At 39.0% G+C, this 26,063-nt stretch overlaps 1 long non-coding RNA gene across 1 annotated transcript; it reads right to left on the minus strand.

Moving 5' to 3' along the window:
- Nucleotides 1-2,114: 2,114 nt before the first annotated feature.
- LOC117098106 lies at nucleotides 2,115-25,832 on the minus strand. Its single transcript, XR_004443181.1, has 4 exons — nucleotides 25,649-25,832; nucleotides 15,877-15,886; nucleotides 14,197-14,201; nucleotides 2,115-2,128 (listed from the first exon to the last, which is right to left on the minus strand). It is a non-coding gene; the product is annotated as an uncharacterized LOC117098106 (long non-coding RNA).
- Nucleotides 25,833-26,063: the final 231 nt, after the last annotated feature.

Here is a 26,063-nt window from a genome sequence, read left to right on the forward strand (position 1 = left end):
AACATACAGAGCTTTCAAAAGAACTTTCCCTCACATTCTGAAAGGCTTCCTTATAGGATTTCTAGGTAAAATACTGTAAAATTAGAATTTTGTATAGATAGCAAAAACTATTTAAAGGCCAAGTATGTCCCATGCAATTCTTGGAACCAACTTTTACCAAAAGAAAATTGTGTTTACCTGCAATTCAAAGTTAACTGGGTATCCTCTATTTTTATTTGCTAAACCTGGCAGTCCTACTTCTTAGAGAGGTATAAACAAATGTAGGATACCTTTGAGAATCACTGAAGTCTAGTATAATAAGCACTATGATGGCCAGAAGTGTAGGAAGTTGCATGAGCTTAAGGTTAGGCAGGGTGGGGACAGGGGGCAAATTCAAGTTGAAAAGTCAAGGGAGCCTTACTATAAGAACTGACGTTTAAGTTAAAACTTAATGAATAGGCAGGAACCACCTGTCAAATGGCAGAAGACTATGTTTTACAAACCATGGGTGGGCTATCAGCCTGGAACCCAGAAGGATAATGTCCTCTTGGCAGTTGCTACAAGTACGTCCCTATTGATAGGATGCTGAGGGCCAAAGGGAATATGGTGAAAGGTGACCATGGAGGGTAATTCCCAGGCCACGCTATCAAGAGATCTGTGTTAAATATCTGAAACCACCATAGGGCAACTCACCAAACTTCACTGGGACTTTGAAACCCTCTCTTCTGGGAATACTTAAAAAAATATATATGTATGTGTGTGTGTGTATATATATATATATATATATCAGTGACTAAGCTCTACCTAGAGCAAGTAAATCAGAATCTCTTAGTGAAGGATAGGGCTAGCCATGGATTTGCTTTAATGCTCTGGATAATTCTACTGTGAAGGCGGGTCTGAAACCACAGCCTCAGGTAAATCACTTCACTCGCTAGGCATCAGCATTTATAGTTTACAAAAAATATATATGAGAGGTGTCATCCTTTGCAGCATTGGTTGTATGAGTTAACTGAGACGATAAATAGGAAAAGCACAGTATGGGTTCTAAGATAGGGGATATTGGAGTCAGACTGGGTTGGTTTGAATCCTTGCTCCCAATCTTGGTGTGACAGCGCACAAGCCATTCACCTCTCTGGGTTCACTTCCTCCTATAAATGGGGACAATAAAACCTATTTTACAGGGTGTTTGGGTGGAATAAATGAGCTAATCCATGTGAGTGTTTGATATAGTAATTGGCATATGTTACTCATAAACATAGGGTATTCTTATTGCAACTATAAACTATGTAACCAATGTACTCTCTTATTGATGGGGTCTTCCAAGTTGTAAGTAATCTGATGATCTCATTCACATCTAGGTGTTAATATCTGGTAAAGCCCAACAATGAATTTACAAGAGGCAGATGTTGTGTTATGCAAACATACATTTGAACATGTATATGCCGGTGCTTTCCAGAGCAATTCCATTTGACAAAGGGCCAACGAAACCTAAAGGTAGGACTTGTGGCTTCATCAATGATCTGTGAGGGAGATTCTTCCGGGCTGGAAGACCCCTCCCCTGACCTATAAAGACAACGTCTTACAAATATATAGGCAATCCTGAGAGTTGTCAAACTCCTTTCACCTGAATTTCCTCCCTGGAGTGCTGTTCCTTTTGAGTAAGTCCCATCAACGAATGTGGAGGTTCCTCAGATGAGAAATGCTTTACACCAGGTTGGGTGCTGTGCCTCATACCTGTAATCCCAGCACTTTGGGAGGCTGAGGCTGAGGCGGATGGATCACCAGGTTAGGAGATCGAGACCATCCTGGTTAACACGGTGAAACCCCGTCTCTACTAAAAAATACAAGAAATTAGCCGGGCGTGGTGTCAGGCGCCTGTAGTCCAGCTACTCGGGAGGCTGAGGCAGGAGAATGGCGTGAACCCGGGAGGCGGAGCTTGCAGTGAGCCGAGATCACACCACTGCACTCCAGCCTCAGTGACAGAGCGAGACTCTGTCTCAAAAAAAAAAAAAAAAGTGCTTCACACCAAAGATACACAGAAGTTCATTGAAAATTCTCTCTCTCTCTTTTTTTAATAAGGGACATAAAGAGGCATGCTAATTGGTGATTCGCTTTTTCCCATCATCCCCTTGGTCTAAGCTAAAATTATCTGTGGAAGAGGGGAGAATGGCTACTGGAGGAGAGTCATCAGCTTATTATCCAAAGACAAAATTACAGGCAATTTAATTGTAGATTTAACTGACTGTATTAGTCTGTTCTCAAGCCTCTGATAAAGACATACCCAAGACTGCGTAATTTATAAAGGAAAGAGGTTTAATTGACTCACAATTCCACATGACTAGGGAGGCCTCACAGTCATGGCAGAAGGCAAGGAGGAGCAAAGCCACGCCTTACATGGTGGCAGACAAGAGGGAACTTCTGTAGGGGAACTCCCCAGTATAAAACCACCCGATCTTTGAGACTTATTCACTGTCACGAGAACAGCACAGGAAAAACCTGCCCCCATGATTCAATTACATCCCACCAGGTCCCTCCCAGGACACGTGGAGATTATTCTATTCAAGATGAGATTCGGGTGGGGACACAGAGCCAAACCATATCACTGACCTTTACTAATTATTTATGAATCAGGAAGCCTCCATTCTACAAAACAGAATGGAGGACCCCATTGGGCAATAGCAGAAGAGTGTTTTGTTGTTGTTGTTGTTTGTCTGTTTGTTTGTTTTAACGTGGAAGCAAGGAAACAGAGCAATAGGGGGGAAAAAACCTGATTGTTTCACATCAAGTTACTTCAAGATACCTTTTCTGTAAGAGTGAAAGCCGAGTGGACTTTCTTATTATGCTGACTCAAGGAGACTGGAACCTCCTGTTTTCAGGAAAAACTGGTCTGTTTAGGGATCTATCTGCTTCCTTTAAGTTTTAGTTTGACAATGTAGCATTTAGCATGCGTGATTCCACTTGGTTTGGTACCATCTATTGGGGCCTAGTGCAGGAGCTCAGTCCAAAAGATCTCCCATAGTTTTTGTTCACGCTATGCTGCAGCAGGATATGACGGTAGAGATTGAGGGAAAGATGCGTTTTAGATTGGGCAATCTGGAAAGGCCATTCAGAGGAAATGACCCTGCGGTAGAAAAGTAAATGAAATACAGGGAAGAGAGAGTCTCTGAGAAAGAGCATCCCAGGTAGAGGGGTCTGCTCACAAAAAAATCACCTGTAGCCAGCTTCCAGAATAAAGGTGGTCAGAAAACTATGACATGATCCTTATTAAATAACAATGAAATTTGGTGGAAATAGGTTTCATAGCCTATGCTGGTCACAGAGAAAAGCCAGGATCCTTCTTTCTTAATGATGCCACCACTTTTTGAAATACAGTGTTGTCGTCAAGGCCTAGAGGGAATATGTTTCAAAAAGAGACTGTTTGATCATCAAAACAAGTGCTTGGAACACTCATCCCAGGAAAGGGAGGTGAGCGACCGCCAGCCCCCAGGTTCTCGGCTCTCGTTTCCCCACACCTCTGGCCTCAGCCAATCTGAAGATCACTCACTGACAGACTGTCTTATCACAAAGCACAGACCATGGCAGCTGCCAAATCTTCTAGCTTCTCTGAAGTATTGTCCAAAGCCCACCCTTCCCAGGACCACAAATCTACTCCTGGAAGAAATGATCTCAAGCAGCTTCTAAGACAAGCTGGCTTGCTCCCAAATTCCTCTCTCCTCCTACACATGTTACGCACACCTTATAAACCCCGTACTTGGTCAACTCACATGTCACTTTCACAGGGGAGTCTGCAGTGATCAAATAGACAACATCACTTCCCGCAGTATAGACTCTCAGGACTCCCAAAGAGCCTGCCCATGTGTAGTTGCATGAGATAATGTGGTTAATGTGCGTATTCAAGCTGTAACCTCCAGGAAGCCCATTTTGTGTTGCTGAGTTCTGAGGCTGCAATGTTTAAAAATGGTAAAATTTTGAGTTTTGAGGTTACAATGTTTAAAAACAGTAAAATCATGATTCTTTCACAAATATAATGTGAATGTTTGTCAAAAGATTCCATTTAATCCTTTAGTTAATGCAGAAACCCATAAGATGTCACAAATAATTCAAAGAAGAATCCAAAAAGCAGATACACATCTAGACATCAGGAATATTGAAAATAATTCACAAGTAGAAGCAAAACTGGTCCATGTCCACAGGGCAAGAATCAATTGCATTCCATGGGACAGAATTTGCATTTCTATGCACAAGAATCGTTTGCATTGCTATCTGTTTCCTACAATTTGCAGAGCTGAGAAACAGCTCAACAATGGACAGAAACTGAGATGATTAAGAGACTTTTAGACAGAACACCCACAATCTTTTTGCTTCTTGTCAAAGTGTTTCCCAGTTTTGCTCACTGTTTTCTTCAACTACTCTGCAGAGTGCTTACAACATAGTAGATATTCAAAGAATATTTATTATTAAATGAAGGCCAGTGTTGTGGGTATATTTATTAAAAGAGTGTATAGTTTGAAGCTGGTGGGGTGGTTCTGTTTTAACCTATCTTAGGGTCTATATCTGCTCATGTCTAGTAGACAGATGGAGAAGTTCAACCAGGATCTTTGGCGAATACTCATTCTAAAAGACACGTGTGACTCAATAATAAATTCCCTTTGGTCAGAAGAGGGCACACATGTGCACATACAAAAACACAGATCATTGACATTACGTGAGTATCTTAAAATAGGCTAGATGCTATGGGAAAACTTAAGAAAATAGCATTCTAATGAGATCATGAATGTAAAAAGGTTTTGAAAGTGGTAAAATACCAAATGAGTGGAGGTTGAGACAGTAAAATATCCATTTCAAATCTGTGTCGTTTGGGTTTAGAGGCAGGAATACTTCGACTCAGCCAATAAAATAAATAGCAGTCCCCAAAACTTTCAGTTTATCCCATAATTTATGCACTAAAAACCTCACCTCCTTCCTTCTCTTTTATCACATTTATGAACATTCTATAATTTCTCAATCTCATCTCATGCTTCAAGGATGTTTACTTACACTGGTTTTCTTGAAGACCCTGGGAGGAAGCCTAGCAATGTATATATATCGTCATAGGTTTTCTAAAAATGTCAAAGACGAAGTATTTTACCTGCTATTAGTTAAGACTATTAATGATATCCCATCGACCTTCTTAATTACACTTCCTCTTGTGATACGGTTGTCCAAATGGAACAGGTATTTTGGTGATCCATCAAAGAGATTTGAGTGGGAGATACATTTAGTTGGATTGAGTGTGACATATTAATGTAGTTTTCAGTCACTTTTATGGAGAATTAAACTACTGTTACATCCCAGTGTAGGAATGCCTTCAAGAAATATGTGTTCCACCCACTGTGTTTACCCATCAGGAGTCATGATACGAAAATGCTGGGAAAAGGTTATTTTGTGATGTGCCTGGGTTCTGTAGCCCCAAGCCCTGGAAATATGTGAGCAGTGAGGGAGGAATAAGACTTGAAATGAAAGATGGTAGAAAGAAGTCTGTAGAAAATTCTTCCAATCATAAGATACATAAAATATGTGTAACTGACTTGGCTCTCACTGATAACTACTCAAAATAAAATTTATTACCAAAAGGAGTATACTGGAAAAATACAGGCAATACAATTTTAAATATCACATAGTTTATATATATATATAGGAAACATATTAAATAAATAAAATTCATTAGATCTTTTGAATATTTAGGGCGAAATCCTTCAGGTATACTACAGACAGTTCTCACTGTATAGACACATGTTTTATAAAACACAACCATCAATAATAATAGAAATGCATCCCAATCAACAAAACCATAATCTTTTCTATGAAAAGTATTACAAAGTTGTTGTCATATGAAAAAGCAATAAAAGAATTTGCAGCTAAAAGGAATAAGAAAAATGTATCCTGGAAGTGTATCAAGGCGATAATAAATACAGAATATTACATTATTTCTTTGAATTTTGTAATGTTTGTGCTTTTTGGTAAGATTGTAGAAATCTGGGCAATTTGTTGTGATTTATATTCTAATTCTAAATAAATACTTACTTTTGTAACATGTTTTTGCTTGTACTTTTGCAATCTTTTTCTTACAGAGGGCCTTGAAATTCTATAACCATCAGGTTCCATAGAGCCTGGCCCTGACCCTACCCATGGCGGATCATTTTATGGTCCATCCCATTATTTATCCTCACCCTGTTACTGGTTTTCTTACCTTCTCCCTAAGAAAACCCTAAAGGCTCCTCCAAAAGACTCCTAGATTTGATAAATGACTTCAGTAGTTTCAGAATACAAAATTAATGTACAAAACTCAGCAGCACTTCTATACAGCAATAATGATCAAGCTGATAATCAAATCAAGAAGTCATCCCATTTACTATACCTATAAAAAAAAAAAAAAAAAAGAATTACCTGGGAATACATTTAACCGAGGAGGGGAAAGGTCTCTACAAGTAAAACTACAAAACACAAATAAAATAAGTTGTAGATGACACAAACACATGGAAAAACATCCCATGCTCATGGATCAGAAGAGTCAGTATCATTTAAATTACTATATTGTTCAAAGGAATCTATTTGGTTCATGCAAAAGTAATTGCGATTTTTGTCATTACCTTCAAGGGCAAAAACTTCAATTGCGTTGCAACAACCTAATACAAGTGTAATGAAATTCCTATCAAAATACCAATATAATTTTTCACAAATTAGAAAAACAATCCTAAAGTTCACATGGAACCAAAAAAGAGCCCAAATAGCCAAAACTGTCCTAAGCAAAATCCACAAGCATCACCTTATCTGACTTTAAATTATACTACAAGGCTATAGTAACCAAAACAGCATGGTACTGGTATAAAAATAGACATATAGATAAACTGGAGAGAATAGAGAACTCAGAAATAAAGTCACCTACATACCATCAGCTGATGTTTGACAAAGTAGGCAAAAACATATAATGGGGAAAGACCTCCTTATTCAATAAATCGTACTGGGAGAATTAGATTGCTGTAAGTGAAAATCAAAAGAGTGAATGGACAAACTGTAGAATGGGAGAAGATATTTGCAAACTCTGCATTTGACAAAGGACCAATATCCAGAATCTATGAGGAACTTAAACAATTGAACAAAAGCAATGAAAACCATGAACAGACATTTTTCAAGAGAAGACACACAAATGAGTAACAAACATATTTAAACATATTTAAAACTTTAAACATCACTAATCATCAGAAAAATGCCAATTAAGACCACAGTGAGATACCAGTCAGAGTGGCTACTATTAAAAAGTCAAAAAATAACAGATGTTGACCAGGATGCAGAAAAAAAAGAATACTCATACATTGTTGGTGGGAATGTAAACTAGCACAACTTCTATGAAAAACGCAATGGAAATTTCTCAAAGAACTAAAAATGGAACTACCATTTAATCCAGCAATCCTGCAGCTGTATATCTACCCAAAGGAAAGTACCTCATTATATACCTCATTATATTAAAAAGATACCTACACTTGTATTTTGATTACAGCACTATTCACAATAGCAAAGATATGAAATCAATCTAACTGTCCACCAATGGATGATTGGATAAGAAAATATACAACATCTCAATACTGTATATATATATATGTATATATACAGTATTAATATATAGAGTATTAATATACACAGTATATATAGATATATACCATATATAGTCTATATAGATATATATACAGTATACCTATAAATATAAAAAATAGAATACTACTCAGCCATACAAAAGAATGAAATCACATATTTTGCATCATCTTATGTTGCTACATGGATGGAACTGGAAGCTGTTATCAACAACTCAGAAACAGAAAGTCAAATACCACATGTTCTTCTTTATAAGTAGGATCTAAATAATGTATACACACAGATAGAGAGTGTGGAATAATAGACATCAAAGACTCAGAAAAGTGAGACGGTTGAAGAGAAATGAGGAATGAGAAATTACTGAATCAGTTCAATGTACACTATTTGGATGATTGTTACTCTAAAAGCCCAGAGTTCACCACTATGCAATATGTCTGTGTAACAAATTGCATTTTTACTCTCTAAATCTATACAAAAAATCCTTATTTTTAAAATAATGTTTACATAAGCACTTCAATATAGACATGTGACAGTGGCAATGTCAAAATAACAGACTTCATAATTACCATCTAACATCAACTCCATCTGACTCCAAATCTCCACGGTTTCATTTAAAAATTCCCGAATAATTAAACATGGTAAACAGAACAGTGTTCCGAAATTGCCCGTGTCCATTCCTTGCAACTATGTGTTGCCTTATAAAGAGAAATTGGATTAAGGTTGTAGATAGCATTAAGGTTGCTAATCAGCTGGCCTTGAGGTGGGGAGATTATTCTGGATTATCTAGTCGGACCCAATTTAATTACAAGATTCTTAAAAATGAAAGAAGGAGGGTCGGGTGTGGTGGCTCATGCCTGTAACCCTAGCAGTTTGGGAGGCCAAGGTGAGCCGATCACTTGAGGTTGGGAATTCGAGACCAGCCTGACCAACATGGAGAAACCCCATTTCTACTAAAAATACAAAATTAGCTGGGCGCAGTGACACATGCCTGTAATCCCAGCTACTCAGGAGGCTAAGGCAGAATTGCTTGAAACCAGGAGGCGGAGGTTGCAGTGAGCCAAGATCACGCCACTGCACTTTAGCCTGGGTGACAAGAGTGAAACTTCGTCTCAAAAAAAACAAAAACAAAAACAAAAACAAAACAAACAAACAAAAAAACCCCAAACCAAACAAACAACAACAACAACAAAATAAAACAAACAAAGAAAGAAGGAGACAGACAGAAGAAATGAGTCAGAGAAAGAGATGTGAGGAGCAAATCAGAGTCAGAGGGATACTGCATTGCTGACTCTGGAGACAGAGGAAAAGCCCACAAATGTGAGCAGCCCCCAGAAGATGAAATGCCAAGGAAATAGATTCTACCTTTCAGCAAGCCTTCAGCAAGAAGTGCCGCCCTGCCAGCACCTTGATTTTTAGTTCGGTGAGAACTATGTCAGACTTCTCACCTTCAGACTGTAAGATGCTGTTTTAAGCCACAAAGTTTGTGGTAATTTGTCACAGCAGGAGTAGAAAATTAATGCATGGAGTATCGATTTGAGCAACTGAGACACTGGGATATGGGACCACCATGTCAGTCAAGATGTTTTGGGTTATTGATAAAAGAATACTAATACACTGTTGGTGGGAGTCTAAAGTAGTTCAGTCATTGTGGAAGACAGTCTGGCGATTCCTCAAAGACCTAAAGGCAGAAATGCCATTCGACCCAGCAATTCCATTACTGGGTATATACCCAGAGGGAAAAGAAATCATTCTATTATAAAGACACATGCATGTGTATGTTCATTGTAGGACTATTCATAACAACAACAAAGAATCAACCTAAATGCTCATCAATGGTAGACTGGATAAAGAAAATGTGGTACATATATACTGTGGAATACTATGTAACCATAAAAAACGATGAGATCATGTCCTTTGCAGGGACATGCATAGAGTTTGAGGCCCTTATACTTAGCAAACTAACACAGGAATGGAAAACCGAATACTGCATGTCCTCACTTATAAGTGGGAGCTAAATGATGAGAACACATGGACACACAGAGGGAAACAACACACACTGGGGCCTTTCAGAGGGTGGAGGGTGGGAGAAGGGAGAGGATCAGGAAAAACAATTAATTGGTACTAGGCTCAATACCTGGGTGATGAAATAATCTGCACAACAAATCCCCACGACACAACTTTACCTATGTAACAAACCTGCACTAGTACCCCTGAATTTAAAATAATATTTTTTTAAAAAGACAGAAAAATAGAAAACTCACTTGAACTGACTTAATTATGAGGAGACTATATTGGCTGGAATAACAAAGCAGACCAGATTAGATCCCATGCAATGGATTAACCAATCATGGTGGCCGGAGGGACCGTAATGACTTCATGGATTTAACCTAAGCCATGAGCTCCAGCCCACACCCTTCCAAAGAAGGGGTACGTCAGCATCACCCGGGTCCCCAAAAGCAAATCAGGTATGGTCAGGAAGGGAAAAGGCAAAGAAACTCTGAAAAGGCTGCCACAAATGTCCACAACAAAGAACATTGCTTTTTCATTTTCCTTTTAACTGGTCTGTGAAAGGCAGACCCAGAATCTGACCACTGCAGAGACACGAAAATAAGGCAAGGGGGAAAAAAAAAAAGTTTAATTGTTGATGTTGGAACACACATCTCCTGCTTGGTCAATCAACTATTTTTTTATTACTTGATTTCACCTTCATTCTAGTTAAAATAGTCTGGTAGTCTGGTCAAGAGGTTGATTAATAAACCTTCAAAAGCTAGTCATATTTGAAGGATTCATTCGAGTCCATTTCAATGCTCCTGTGTTTGTTTTTGTAGCTTAAAGGCCACCAAGTCAGAGTTCCTCTTAGTTGATTCTCTCTTCCACCAAATGTTCCGTCACTATTGTTTTACTGCAATCTATTTACAAGAAATAGGCGATTATTTTTTCCACGATGCCAGGAGTCCTGAGCTGTGTTTGTTTATGGCTCTTCTGTGCACCAGAACACATCCTTGGGATTCAGCTGCCAATGTAAGGGATTAAGGGGCTAAGTGACTCTGACTAGAGTAGGAATCTTTCAAATGTGTACCTCTCCCCAACTCTTTTGCAGGCAATTTTTATCACACACACACACACACGCATGCACATGCACACACACACACACACCCTCCACACACAGTCCTTGCTACAAGCTGGCAACAAGTCAATTTCCTAAGATCTATTCAATCTCTTTTTATTCCACCTTGGAAAATAGAAAAATGTGCAGGCATAACACATGCAGTTATTCAAATATACGTATATCCATTATATATATATTCAAATATGTATCCATTAGTTATATATATATGACTATATAAGATCTATTCTATAGATATTGAATATTTATATTTGAATATTTATATTCAATATATATCCATCAGTAATATATGACTTGTATAAGTTATATGTATGACTATATATACATATAACTAATGGATATATATATTTAATGTATGTATTCCATACATGTGGAATTGTATGAAATTCCATACATATGAATTCCATACACGCATAACATATCCATTAGTTATATATAATAGTCAATATATCCATTCATTATATATAATATATAAATATATCATATGTTTTATATTTATATAAATACAGATATACTAAATGTGTTTCTATATATAAAACTAATGAATATATGTAATTCTGAATCTTCATATATATCAAACATTTCTGTCTTCAACCCACTGTTCACGGTAAGTACCATCTTCTCTATTTCCATATTTTATATATATATAAAACAGATATATATATATCCATTATATGCTTACGTATACATACACACATAGACACACACACACACACACACACACACACACATATATATTCAGTAGCTAATCTGCTTTTCTCCTTCAGTTGGAAGTACCCCAAAGGAGTATCTATCCATCTGTCCTGTCACAAAACAGATCATTCTCAACAGCAATGGAAATAGAATCAGCTCCATTGCCTGGGAAGCATTCCTGTCGGGAGTGCTTTCGTTCTAACCTAGGTAAAGGTAAGCAGCCCTTCTCCTTGCTTGATTATAGTTTCAGCTTGAAATCCGAATGTTTTTAAATAATGAAATAGGCAAAAACATTTTTTAAGTTAGCAATGAAGTTGATGGCATAATGAAAATAACAAACATTTAAAAATGGACATTAACTCTTGGATTTGAATATCTATGCTCATTGTTTCAAACTTTTTACATAGATTTAAATCTTTTGTATGTCAGAGAAGACTTTTATTTACCAAATTATCTTTCTTATCTTAACTGTAAAGAGAACAAGGTACTCTTTACAAATACATTTATACACTTTTCCAGGTCTGAGATCAAGTCTTGATTATTCTTACCGAGAGTAAACAAAATAATCAAACAAGCAAACAAAAGATCCCACTGCAGGAAGCATTTCTACATCTGAAAACAGGACACCCAGGGGTTTTCCAGACTGCAAGGAAAAAATAAACCTGTTTCTAAAGGTCATCTCCTGTCTCTTCAGCCCCGACTGCTCCCCACAAAGGAGAAGTAGGAAATCAAAGACCCTGACACGTAACCATTAAAGCCATCTTCTTTCTCATTAGCATTAAGCCCTGCCCTTGAATCCTGTCTCAGTCAATATCTTGGTCCATCACACAATGATAAAAACAACAATGATGACGGTGTGTCTGAGGATTTACTAGCACCATGCACTCTGCTCCTATTAGCTCATTAAATCCCCAAATGCTTAAGAAGCAGGTATTGTTATTGTTACTCTGCAGTGAAGGGAACCTAGTTCTAAAGAGCTTAAGAAATGTTGCTGTGGTGACACGTTTGGGCTGAATCTTAATCTCAGCACTCTTATTTTTGGGCTGAATCATTGCCTTGTAGAATGTTTAGCATCTTACCAGTCTTCTACCAATTAGATGGCAGTAGAAACCCCCTCTGCCAGTTGTGATCAAAAACGTCTCCAGACACTGACAGATGTTCCTTAGAGGACACAATAGCCCTGGCTGAGACCCTCTGCTCTGTGGCATAGATAAATAACCCACTTATTTAACTCTAGAACCCACATGCCATATCACCATGGTATCGATTACTAATTCTGGATCGTATATATAAAACATTTCTGTCTTCAACCTACTGTCCAGGAGGAAGTACAGTCTTCTCTATTTTTATAGAGCCACTTTCATAAGCTTCCTTTTCTATTCCTTTGCTGTCATATTTGATCCTTTATAATCTGACTGCTCTTGTTAAATAGCATCCCTCATCCACATCACACAACCTGGCATTTCTCTCCTCTTTCTCCTTCTCTCTCTCTCTCTCTCCAACCATGCCATTCCATAGCTCTACTGATCAGCATTGCACCCCATGACTTAGATCTAATAGTCATCCTTGGGTAACCCCCCAGCCCTCTTCCTAATCATTTTAATCTATGTGTTCTCTGGCTCTGTCCTCACTGCTCTATACTTCCTCCCATCCTCATCATGCAAGTATACTCACATTATACAAATGCTATGAATTTTTTTATTTTAATAAACCTTTTATTGGTCTATAGATAAAGTTTATGTATTTGGGCCTGGCATGGTGGCTCACGCCTATAATCCCAGCACTTTGGGAGGCCGAGGCAGGTGTATTACCTGAAGTCAGGAGTTCGAGACCAGCCTGACCAACATGGCGAAACCCTGTCTCTACTAAAAATACAAAAATTAGCTGGGCATGGTGGCGCACACCTGTAATCTCAGTCACTTGGTAGGCTGAGGCAGGAGAATCGCTTAAACCTGAGAGGCAGAGGTTGCAGTGAGCCAAGATCGTACCAAGTCACTCCAGCCTGGGTAACAGAGTGAGACTCTGTCTCAAAAAAAAAAAAAAAGTTTATGGATTTGGATAAAGTTAATTTTCACTTGGGGTTTCTTGTTTACATTTAGGACCTCAGGGCATATTTGACAATCTACAGACCACATTCAAAGATCTCTAAGCTAATATGGACATCGTGCCTATTCCTAAGACAAATGTCAATCACTCGAGACCACCTGTTTTAGAATTTTGAGTAATCCTCAGCTTGTCCTCAATATGGGTGGATGAGAGATGGGAGAAAAGGCTGACAAGACAGCCTTGTCTTATCAGAATGGCAAATTCTGATTCTAACTTCTATTTCAGAATTTAATCCTCCCACACATCAGTGGCAAGATTTGATGGTGTTAGTGTGGTTATAATTACCAGAGACTCTGTGTTTGAATTTGAAATTGTAAAGTAGATGGCATACTCTCAGACTGCATTATTTCAAGATCATTTATATGACATTTACTGAAATATTGGAAAAGTCCAAGTTCTCTTTCATTTTTCTTTTACTCTCTAATTGCTAAAATAATAATAAGAAAAAAATTACTCTGCTTCAAAATTCTTCATTACTCACCAAAAACCATAATTTCACCTGTCAGAGGCAAATATTTAGATTCAATTAATGGAAAAACAGCTATCAAATCTTGAGACCTGTACTTCTGTGTGACAGTGTATCCATACAGGCTTTTAGTTACAAATGGCAGAAACCCAACTCAAGTCAAGTAAAGGAGTAAATTGATTAACTCCTATACTACGAATTCTTAAACTCCTAGGGGAGTGGATTGGGAGATTTGGGCACAGCTAGACATAGGGATTTGAACTACCTTCGGGACTTTCTTTGTTTCCATTTTGACCTCTGCGTGGCTCCTTGCATGATAACCAAGAAGACAAACAGGAAGATAATCAGTGGAAACTCCAGATCTATGATATTTTCAGCTTTCTGTTTCAGAGAAAAATCTACCAGCTAGGAAGGTTCTCAGGGAAGTTTCTAATTGGCTCATTTGGTTTATCCCTGAACCAGTTATTGAGTTCAGGCTGGTAAAGCATTTTTATTGACTAATCCTAGGCCATCAAACTCAGGATTTGAGATTTAAAGCTCTATTAGGACCACACAGGATGTAGAAATGGAAGTTCCCCAAAGTAAAACCGTGGTGCTATCAGAAAAGTGGGAAATGGATACTAGTAAGTAAAAACAAGATACATTTATCTCAGGCACAAGTTTTTATTCCTTAAATACCCTGAGCTGTGTAATCCTTCCATTAAGATCATTCTGCTAAAGATCAAGACACTTGTATTGAGGTAGGAAAATAGGGTCTGGAGCAGGAAACCTAAGGACTTCCTACAACTAAATCAAATGGAAACACTTCAGCTATGACAGGAAATATCGTCTCCAATACCTAGGGTGTTTGCTGAGTAAATGACTTTGTAACTTTACCTCATCCTCGTCATTTACATGCAGCGTACACCAAGCAACCAGTGGAAACCTCTAGAGGATATTTAAACCCCAGAAAATTCTGTAACTGGGCTCTTGAGCCCCTATGCTCAGACCCGCTTCCACCTTGTGGAGTGTACTTTCATTTTCAATAAATCTCTGCTTTTGTTGCTTCCTTGTTCTGCGCTTTTTGACCTGGCATTCCTACCTGACAAGAGTTCCTTCCAATAAGCTGTCTTACTTGTTTATTCGTGCAATGGTGCTCTAAGTAATCTATTTCTATCAGATTTTGTATTTCAGGTTTTAATATACTTTCTTCATTTAGATCTGTACTATCCAATATGTTAAATACTAGGCACATCTAGATATTTAATTTTTACATTAAATTAAGTAACATTAAGTCCAAGAAAACATTCCATTCTTCAGTTGCATTAGCCATGTTTTAAATTCTCAATACCCACAGGCACCTGGAGGCTGCCATATTGGGTAGCACAGTATAGAACATTTATATCATCCAAGTAAGTTTTGTTCCACAGTACTGATCTAGATCAAAATGTTTTCTGTATTAAAGATAAAATTCCATTTTTCTAAATATATCTTCCATCCATAAGTCACTCAATACAAGTAGAAACTTAAAATGATAAGGAGTAGCATATGTACAGTGAGGATTGTACACTACAAATGATGGACCATTTATAATGGGTATTTTATTTATTTATTATTTTATTTTTGAGATGGAGTCTCACTCTGTTGCCCAGGCTGGAATGCAGTGGTGCGATCTTGGCTCACTGCAACCTCTGCCTCCTGGGTTCAAGTAACATTCCCTGCCTCAGCCTCCTGAGTAGCTGGGATTACAGGTCCCCACAACACGCCTGGCTAATTTTTATATTTTTTAGTAGAGACAAGGTTTAGCCATGTTGGCCAGGCTGGTCTTAAACTCGTGACCTCAGATGATCCACCCATCTTGGCCTCCTAAAGTACTGGGATTATAGGCATGAGCCACTGCTCTCAGCCTATAATGGGCACTTTAAATTAGTATTATTAAACACTCAATTGCATTTTTTTAATTTACCATTTAGTTTCTAGTAAGTTAAGCATTTCTTATTTTCTTCATTCTTTCAGACTAAGCCACAAGCTTATCAGCCTTAACTTCCATCACTTGATCCCCATTTAGTCTGCATTTTGGCCATACTAAATTTTCCAAAAATTTTAGAATCTTTCATGATTTAAGTCTTATTTGGTAGTCCCAGTACTGAAATAATCTTTCTCCCTGTCTCCCATTTATTCATCAATGCTTTTTCTCTACTTCTCATTTGATATTGGCTATTTGCTGCAATACCCCTTTATATACCTGCATTAGGGAATTTATCACACACTGTGCTGTGATTAGCACTTTGTATATGCACCTCCTTTATTCCTGTTTCTTAGGAGCAGGTACTGTGAGTGGCATCCTCCCAGCTCAGCCTAGAGCACTATGCCTATTACATATTGGGCTTCAATATCTGTTTTATATGTTGAAGTGGGTTAGAGTGCTATTTAAGGCCCTCAAAATTGTGACTTCGATGTAAACCTCCACCTCATCCCTGCTGCTGTTACATAGATACTGCATCCCAGCCACCACAAACCATTCATTCATTGTTCTCCGGACACACCATGCACTCCCTATCCTCATATTTTTGCGTAAGTTTCTTACTTTCATTGGAAAACATTCTTCTTTCCCCCTAGTATTCCTCCTTCACCGCCAAGCTCAAATAGTCTCTCTGGAGTCGTACCCAAAGCGTACTCCGTTCCCCTCTCCCATAGTGTTCTGTCTTTGAATAAAGTATTAAAGTATTTATCACAGCCTGATTTTCATCACCATTAGTTGTGTCCAAGTCTATCTCCCTCACTAACTTGTGACCCCTTCAAGGACACAGACTATGTCTTATTCATCTTTATTTTTCTCTTGCACTTAGCACAAAAAGTTACCCACAATTGGCACTAGAAAGTGTTTGTTGAATTGAATTGCTGTGCAAAGAAGTACTTCCTTTAAAAGACGTAAAGGAAAAAGAACAGTGACAGCTTCGCTGAAGAGAACACAATGAACTGAAAAGCCACCAGCTTTGATCAAAACCCTGCCCCAGGAACTCTCCAGCTGCTCAGACATGGTTTTCTAGCATCTGTGGGAGCTGTGGAATCTCAGAAAGGGCCAACATGATCAGGGCTGAGGGAGGAAGAAAAACACAAGCAGACCAGAGGCAGTGACTCTGCACGCTGTAGTTTATTAATGTTTGGCAGAGTTCACTTACCAGAACACACAGTGGAGAGACGCTGAAACCCCTGGCAAATGGAATGCTTAGAGGCTCCAGGTTTTATACCTATGTTTAGTTCTCATACCAAAAAAGAGAAGATTTTTGTGGATAACATTTAAAACAATGGTGAGAGGTTAAAAATAATTATCTAGTCTCAAGCATCAAGGAAAATATTCAAGTGTTTGGAATAATGGAAATTTCCATCCAGAAAGGATTATAAATATCATCTTCTCCAGGGATAGCAAATACAAGAGATGGGCTAGTAATCACCCTTTCCAACGGCTATGACAAGTGATTGTAAAACAACTGCATAATTATTTCTTGAAGAGTGAGGATACAACCTCAGATTCCTTCTCAACACAGTGCCAACACCACAAGAGTTCATCTGTGAGATGACATTATTTGCTATCCCATCTCACTTGTGAGATGAACAAAGTAAAAGCCTGAGGGGAAGGGAATCCTCCCAGGTGACTCAGTGAATTGGTGTAAATTCTATCTACATCCCAGTTCGGTTACTTTTCCATATACCATGCTGCTCACCTACTTGCTCCTTTCCTGGTCATAGCTCTTATAATGATGTGTGCATTCCAAACAAAGCATGCCTGCCTAACGCTCGGAACACTTTATGGTGGCATATATAACTTCTCATGCACCAAGAAGTCTTATGATAATGCTTGTTCCCCCAAGTCAAATGTCTTCTGACCAGCCAATCTTTATCCTAAAATAAACCACAATCTTTTTCTTGGATATCAGCTTTATTCTCAATTCCCTGATACGGCTGCACAGGGCACTCCCTGGCAGGCATTCTCAGAAATGAGCTTTGCTGAAAATCTTCAGGCCTCCAACCTTCCCCGAATACTGCTGCTCTACATCAAGGTTGCCCGGATAAAGCCTGGGGCTGCCAGAGGGTGCACAGCCTGGGTTCCAAAAGCTTTAGTGCTTCCTCCCTCTTCCTTTTAGTGCAGCTGTTTGTAGAGCTTCCCAGAGGGAGGACTTGAAAGGGACTGTTAATAACCCTGCTCAGAGCTCCGGAGGAGAAATTAAGCCTTTCTGCAAATTCAGCATGGAGCTGTTTTTGGCAAGACAAAGATCTCAGATGGCCTCTCTGGCAATGGGGCTATTTAGAGCTTAACCATCTAAGTCTTTGTGCTTTGGATGAGTGGGACTTTAATGACCCTATTTCAGTTCCAGAGGTGGACATCTGACCTAAGGTGGGCGTTTAGCATTATTACATCATTCTGGTCAGTGATAGTGTCCAATCTGGGCTACCGAGAGGCTACCCTGGCACTTCTAAAATTGATTTTTATAAAATGAAAACAGCAACAACAGAAACTTCGTCTCCTCCCTTCTGGGCATTTATGTTGTCATAGAAAGTTTAGAACTGGTATTGTCAATGTTTTAAACATTTAAGGAGAGTATTCCTGAGAATAAAGTGGATACAGAGAAAACAGTTTAGAGGTTGACAAATAACATTACTTGGTCCCTTGATTCAACCAGGCCTGAGCTTCATCCTTGTTCAAAGCAATTCCTTGGTGCAACAAATCTGTTTATTTGCTTAGTGTGGTAGAGTTAAGTTTCTGTTGCTTGCAATTTCAAGTGTTCTGATTAATAAATCTGCACATGAAAAATAAGGGTTATGGGGCCAAAAGAAATTGGATACTCTAGGTTCAACAAAATTAAACACTGGAATATTCTTCTGACTGAAATTCCTCAGATAATTTATTATGCAAATGCATTCTTCAATTCTCCAAGAGAGTGTAAGCTGGTATATAACAACGTCTTGGAAGATTATGTAATTTATGATTCAGTGGACATAATTGTAAATGGGAAATGAAAATCATTGGTAATGTTGAATCTTCTGTATGACATTAGAAATATGTATATTTTACTATTGTTTCATGTAGGTATATCTTAGGCACAAATTTTAAATAATATTCAGTATTATATATGTGTTTGGTAGAAAGAAAACTCCGATATTAATTTCAAACTTCTCCTAAGAAATTGCAGAAAACTCATAGTCTAGTCAGAACACTGAACTAAAATGTATTGAGTGAATATTATATGCTAAACACAATGCCCTTTAGATGCATTAATTCATTTAATCACCATGACAATGTTATGCAGTGATTGCAATTCAATTCCCATTTGACAAATCAGGAAACCAGGGCTTAGGGAAGTTAAGTGACTTAATAGTCATGTGTTAGTTGCAGAATCAGGACTTGATCCCAAATCACTATGATGTCATTGCCCAAGTTTTTAAACACTGCAATTAGAAAGCTTTTTCTGTTTGATCTAAATCCTTCCATTACTCTCAATTGTACCCCGCATTTCTTGTCTTTTGCTGATCTGTTTGGGAATGTTATTTCTTCATATAAATGTCCTTATTACAATGAATAGAAATTTATTAGGAGTTACATATGAAAATTTCCAAATTTAGCTTATAGCATCCTCTCTGTTTCTCCTGGATTCCTATCACATATTTGCCACTGGTTGATTACGACCCTGGGAAAGTTTCTTGCACTTTCTATCCCTTCACCTGCTCTCATTAATCTGAGTATCCCATTGGGGTGGACAAGGGATATATTTCCCAGTTCCATCTTCGTGGTAGGGTGTGCTGCCCAGCTATGAGAAGTGTGGCATTGGGGAGCTCCAGCTGTCACTTCTTGCAGGATCTGTTTCAGCTTCAGAGAGTACTCTTGAGTGAGACCACAGGCTTCCTGGGGCAGCCTGAAGCCAGTCTTTAAGCAAGGGCAAGGTATAAATGCCTAGTCATTTCAGCCCAAACTGAGTCAACTCATGGGCAACATCCTCTTAGAGGTCCCTACCTCATTGGCCAAAACCCTACAGTGGCCTGCATTGCGTTTGACTTCTCTCTTCTCAGTGCAGCTTTCTCCTCTTCTTTTCACAAATGTTGATCTCTAATAAATTGCTTTTCAATCTGCATCTCAGAGCACCTGCTCTGAAGAACACAACCAGCAAACTCATGGGCTTGCCTCTGTGTTCCGAGCCCAGATCCTTTGCAACATTTCTATATAGCCATTCTCTTTGATGTATACAGTCATTTCACATTGGGTCCCTAGATTTATTCACCCAGTCAACAAAAATGTATTAAGCATCTCTAATATGTCAGGTACGTAATTTAATTAATTGAGCATGTACTATATATCAGGTGCTATGCTAAGAAATTGAAACACAGTGATTAATTCAATCCCCTTAATGATAAGGAAGCAGGCTTGAAGAGGGTATGTTATTTGGCAAAAGCACCCAGTAAGTAACGGCAGAGTTGGCATTCAATTTCCATTTGCTCCAACTCCAAAGTTTACACTCTTTCTACCTCTCCTTTTCACATGGCCAAGACTGTGGTCAGATATATCAGGGTTCAAGTGGCTTATGATCTGTCTATAATCTCTGCACACTTGGTGACTTACAGCTGTGCTGAGCAATACCTTAGAAATATAAAGAAATAACTTCTAAGACTCCTGACTCAGAACTTAGTTCATACTATGCCAGGATGGAGGGGACCTTTCCTACAAAATTGTATGCCTCCACCTCAGGGAAGCACTTCAGGAAATTCAGTGGGAATCTTTGGTTTCTGAATTTCATGATTTCCTGGGATTCCCTATCTAGAAAAGAGCTTGTCATTGATTTAGGGTTTCCTCCTCTGAAAACACCCAGTCTGCTGTTCTCATTCCATGGCTTTTCTCTGTGATCCAGCCCAGTTTCTCCTCTATGAACACATGAAAGCATTGTCTAATTGGCAGGAAATCATTAATGCAAAGGGTACAAATAAAAATAATGACACTTATTATTAGCAGTAAATAATAATCATCTTAAATAGCAATAAGAAATAAAATAATAATAGCAGTGATGACAATGGCAGTGATAAGTATAACTTCCATGAGCAGTTACCATAAACCAGGTGCCATGCTAAGCACTTTACATAAATTATCTCATTTAATCCTGAAAACAACCCTTAACAATGGATATTATTAATTCCAAATTTTGCAGCTTGTCATTTATTTAGAAATGCCTAGAGTTGTTCTGTATAATGTGGCAGCCACTAGTCACATGCAGCTATTTAATATGAATTCAGATTCATGAAAACTAAATAAAGTTGACAATTTAGTTTCTCTAACTGCTCATGTTTTAAGACCTCAAGAGCCACATGCGGCCAGTAGTTACAGATGGGACAGCACAGATGTGGACACCCCCTCATCACAGAAAGTTCTATTGGATAATGCAGGTCCAGAGTGTCAATTGCTTGTCCATGTTCAGCTAGCTGCAAGGAGGCAGGCTGAACTCTGAAGCTGTGGCTGCCTTCATCATCAATGTGGTTAAATGTTAGGCTAAAACGCATCCCTTGCTGAATATTTGCTTTCTGTCCTTAAGATAGACATGAAAGCGTTTTTATTTCTGGTTCAAGAAAAGATAAAATGAGAACATGACCTCTCTTTCTCTTTTCAAAGCTGAGTAACTGTCCCAAGAAATCCAACCCAGTGAACTTCATCCATAGGAATAATTTTTTTTTTCCCATTTGCACTGAGTACCTGTGGTCAGTAGAATCATACTCCTTCAAAGACGTCTGTGTCCTAATCCCTAGAACTTGGCAAAGAGAAATTAAAATTGCAAATGTAATTAAGGTTGCCAATCAGTCAGTCTTGAGAGAAGGAAATTTTGTTGCATTATCTCTCAGATTCTCTTGGTTCATTGTAATCAAAAGGATTTTTACAGGTGAAAAAAAGAACTGGGGTGGAGGGTCAGTGAGGCAATGTGAGACAGACTTGACTGGCCAAGCCACTGCTGGCTTTGAAGATAAAGGGTGATAAGCTAGGGAATGTGAGTAGCCTCTAGAAGATAGAAAAGGCAAGAAAACAATTCCTCCATTAGAGCCTCCAGAAAGGAAGACAGCCTTAGTGACACCTTGATGTTAGTCCAGTGAGACCCATTTTAGATTCTGACCTCCAGTGCAGTGAGATAAGCAATTCATGTTGTTTTAAGTTGCTAAGGTCTTTCTTCTTTATTAAAAATTATTAAAAATAGAGCCGGGGTCTCCCTATATTGCCCAGGCTGTTCTCAAACTCCTGAGCTGAAACCATTCTCCCACTTTGACCTCCAAAAATGTTGGGATTAGCGGTATGAGCCACCGTGCCCAGCCTAAGTTACTAAGTTTATGGCAAATTGTTACAGCTGCAACAGAAAACTAACGCAGCACCACTCATAGCCCAACACTATTAGAGGTGTTAGGAACAGAAAGACCTTGTGGCATCATTTCTGTATATTTTAGCAGTTAGTCTAGTTGAAATTCTTTTCTTGTGCCCAAAGTTGGAGCATGGAGGCTGGAAAAAATTGTCCACGGTAGGCAGAAGGTTTGCAGAGAAAATCAAAAGTAAAGGCAGAGAATGGGTTATCACTGACCACCTTCAGAGAGTACCAGATGGCAGTTAACTTTGCCCCTAGTTCCAGAGTACTTTTAGGTCAGTCTTTGGAGATGAGCATTTCAAATATTCTCACAGGCTGCCAAGGGTGAAATAGACAGGTACCCAATGACAGCACTCTTCTTCCTGGGGCTATGGAGTGAATAATAGAAGAAAGGGAGAATAAATATGTGGAAATGTGGTTCTTGGTGATTAAAGTTCATATTATTAGTCTGGCTGACTGATCAATTAGTAATCATGTATCATGTAGCCTCACCTCCATTAGACTCTAAATTTGTGTTTGGAACCTAAACAGTGATTACAAATAAAAAGAAAGATGGAAAGAAAAATGGAACAACCAAGAACTTTCTCAATGCCGATTTTCTCAGGTTTGTTGCTGACCCAGAGTTGCATAAATAAATAAATAAACCACAAATAAATAAAATGGCTTACTGCCCAAACTACAGAGTGTAAAAACAAAGCTCTTTGAAATGTACATAACTGTGGAGTACTCCCAGAAATTCGACCCTTCCCACCTCACTTTCCACCCTCTGGCCCCCAAAAGAGGAGAAAACAAGAAAATGACTATTACAGATACTATCTGCTTTCTTCTTTAGCCTCACTCTGACACTATCTAATTTCACTTTAACACAAGTTACAGAAGTTTGGCATCGGGTTTTCTTTTTTAGCCCAACCAGGAATGAATGAGATAGACAAGAGATGGGTGGAGACAGAATTGAATGACACAGGTACACCACTTTGTAACAAAAGAGGAGGCAAGCTATTAAATGTAGATATATCGAAGTGTCTCAGTTTGAGGGTACTTGGAGAAGACATGAAAAATGCTACATATGGAGAATGTCTGAGAGCATCTTAGAAATTTGTGTCCAAAATGAGGGGTTGCAGTCACTCAGATGGGTCATTTAAGGATCCTCCATTTAATAATAAAAGGATGGAGGCACATAATGATTAAAATGTGTATATGCAGATTTGGCATGTAAATTGGTGAGCTTTTCCCAGAAGGTTTTTCTTAACCATCAGGTTGTGCTGAGCACCCCTCTCTCTCTGCTGACAGACCTCCAGCCATATATACTTCTCCCAAAAAGCCATTAGCAGTATCTGCTTCACTCCTCGAGGCCAGGTATCATGGCTTATTAATATGTGTGCTCAGGGGTGCCTCCGGAAGCTTGCAAATGATATATTTAAGGGTGCCTGTCTTAAAGGAAGAATTGCTGGGGGGAATTATCTTAAAACTGTGTTTTCACAGCAAGTACTTTACTCTCTTTTTAAATTTTAGAGTGTGCAGTGATACCTCACTTAATATTGTTGATAGGTTCTTGGAAACTGCAACCTTAAGTGCGGTGAACTAGAATAAAACCATTTTTTTCATCAATGTTATACAAAAGAACATTGAAACAAGCAATGGTATTCGAGGACCGGCTGTACGTCATTTCACTTGAAGTTGGAATTTCTGAGAACCTGTCAATGCTGGTAAGTGCACACTTACTGTATGTTCATGTGGAATGATTTTGCATGGGGAGCTAATCCAGTTTTGGAGAGGGTGAGGTCAGTTAACCCATGCCCCTACAGATTCATTCTTCTGCATTTTAAGCCTGTGGATCTTGCCTAGCCCAGTGTCTCGTAGGCGGCAAAATTTCAGCAAATGTTGGTTAACCGGAATGTGAAAAGTCTTACAAATATATCAAAATCACTTATGTGGACTACTGTTTTCCTGAATGGTGCCAAATTGGATTGTTTGTAATGCAAAGGATAAACGCTTGAGGGGATGGATACCCATTTTCCATGATGTAATTATTGCACATTGCACGACTGCATCAATTGAAGCATCTCACATACCCCATAAACATACACACCTACTATGTACCCATAAAAAGTAAAATTAAAAAATGCTTTTTTTTTTTTTTTTTTTTTTTTGAGACGGAGTCTTGCTCTGCCGCCCAGGCTGGAGTGCAGTGGCCGGCTCTCAGCCCACTGCAAGCTCCGCCTCCCGGGTTCACGCCATTCTCCTGTCTCAGCCTCCCGAGTAGCTGGGACTACAGGCGCCCGCCTCGTCGCCCGGCTAGTTTTTTGTATTTTTTAGTAGAGACGGGGTTTCACCATATTAGCCAGGATGGTCTCGATCTCCTGACCTCGTGATCCGCCCGTCTCGGCCTCCCAAAGTGCTGGGATTACAGGCTTGAGCCACCGCGCCCGGCCAAAAAATGCTATTTGATACCACCTATGTGTCTGACTGAAGCTGTAGAAATGCAGACTCATGGCCAGGCATAGTGGCTCATGCCTGTAATCCCAGCACTTTGGGAGGTCGAAGTAGGTGGATCACGAGGTCAAGAGATCGAGACCATCCTGGCCAACATGGTGAAACCCCATCTCTACTAAAAATACAGAAATAAAAAAGTTTTAAAAAGAATTGTGTGAGAAGGGGGAAATATTAAGTAAACCTATACATTAACAAATAAATTAATGTTTCTAAGATTTGTCTTTCTGCCATGTGATGTCAGCCTGCTGTGTGATGTGTAATGATTTGTTTCCTATCATTATGATTCTTTTCCCCTTTAAAATTTCTCTTTGAGTCCCTTCTCATTATATTAAAAATGGTGTTCAATGAGATTTGTCATGGGATGCAATTTTCTCTTTCTTTTTCTCTTTCCTCTCTTATTCTTTGCCTGCTTGCCTCTTGGAGGCTTTTCTGTTTCACTCTCTCAGGATCCAGACAAGCAGACGACACACAGAAAGATGACTTCATTTCTTCACCGAGTGTTTCGCGAGTGTCTGCTGTATGCTGGACACTAGCAAAGGCAGAGGCAATTCAACCATAACTGAGATGAACACCAGGTATCCAAGGGCAGGAGGAAAATCTGGAGAAAGGGGCTGGGAAGTCAAGTGATGGATGACTTCAAGGAAGGCACAACAGAGAGCTGTTGGGGTCCAGGAGAAGAAGTGTGTGATTCTGTCTGGGTGGAGTGGGCAGAAGCAAACAAACAAACAAAAATGTTTCTTCTTTGGCATGGTAGCTCACATCTGTAACCCCAGCACTTTGGGAGGCTGAGACCATATGTGTTTGAGATTGAGACTAGTAAGGCAAGACCTACTGCTGCCTCGCAAGCGGCAAATACTAATAGAGCAATGGGTACGATATTAGCTAGGGGAAAGTGTATGTTTAAGGCTATGAGGGTACTTATAATAAATAGTGAGAGTATTATTCCTTCTAGGCATAATAAAGAGGATATTAGATGTGAACAAGGAGGATCACTTGAGCTCAGGAACTCAAGATCAGCCTGTGCAATGTAGTGAGACCTCATTTCTACAAAAAATATAAAAACTATCCAGTCATGATGGCATGCACCTGTAGTCCCAGTTATTCTGGGGATTGCAGTAAGAGGATCACCTGAGCCCAGGAGGTCGAGGCTGCAGAGAGCTGTAATTGTGCCCCTGCACTCTAACCCACACAACAGATCAAGGCCCTG

This window comes from Trachypithecus francoisi, unplaced genomic scaffold (genome assembly GCF_009764315.1).
Source record: "Trachypithecus francoisi isolate TF-2019V2 unplaced genomic scaffold, Tfra_2.0 Lachesis_group15, whole genome shotgun sequence".
Taxonomy (NCBI): Eukaryota; Metazoa; Chordata; class Mammalia; order Primates; family Cercopithecidae; genus Trachypithecus; species Trachypithecus francoisi.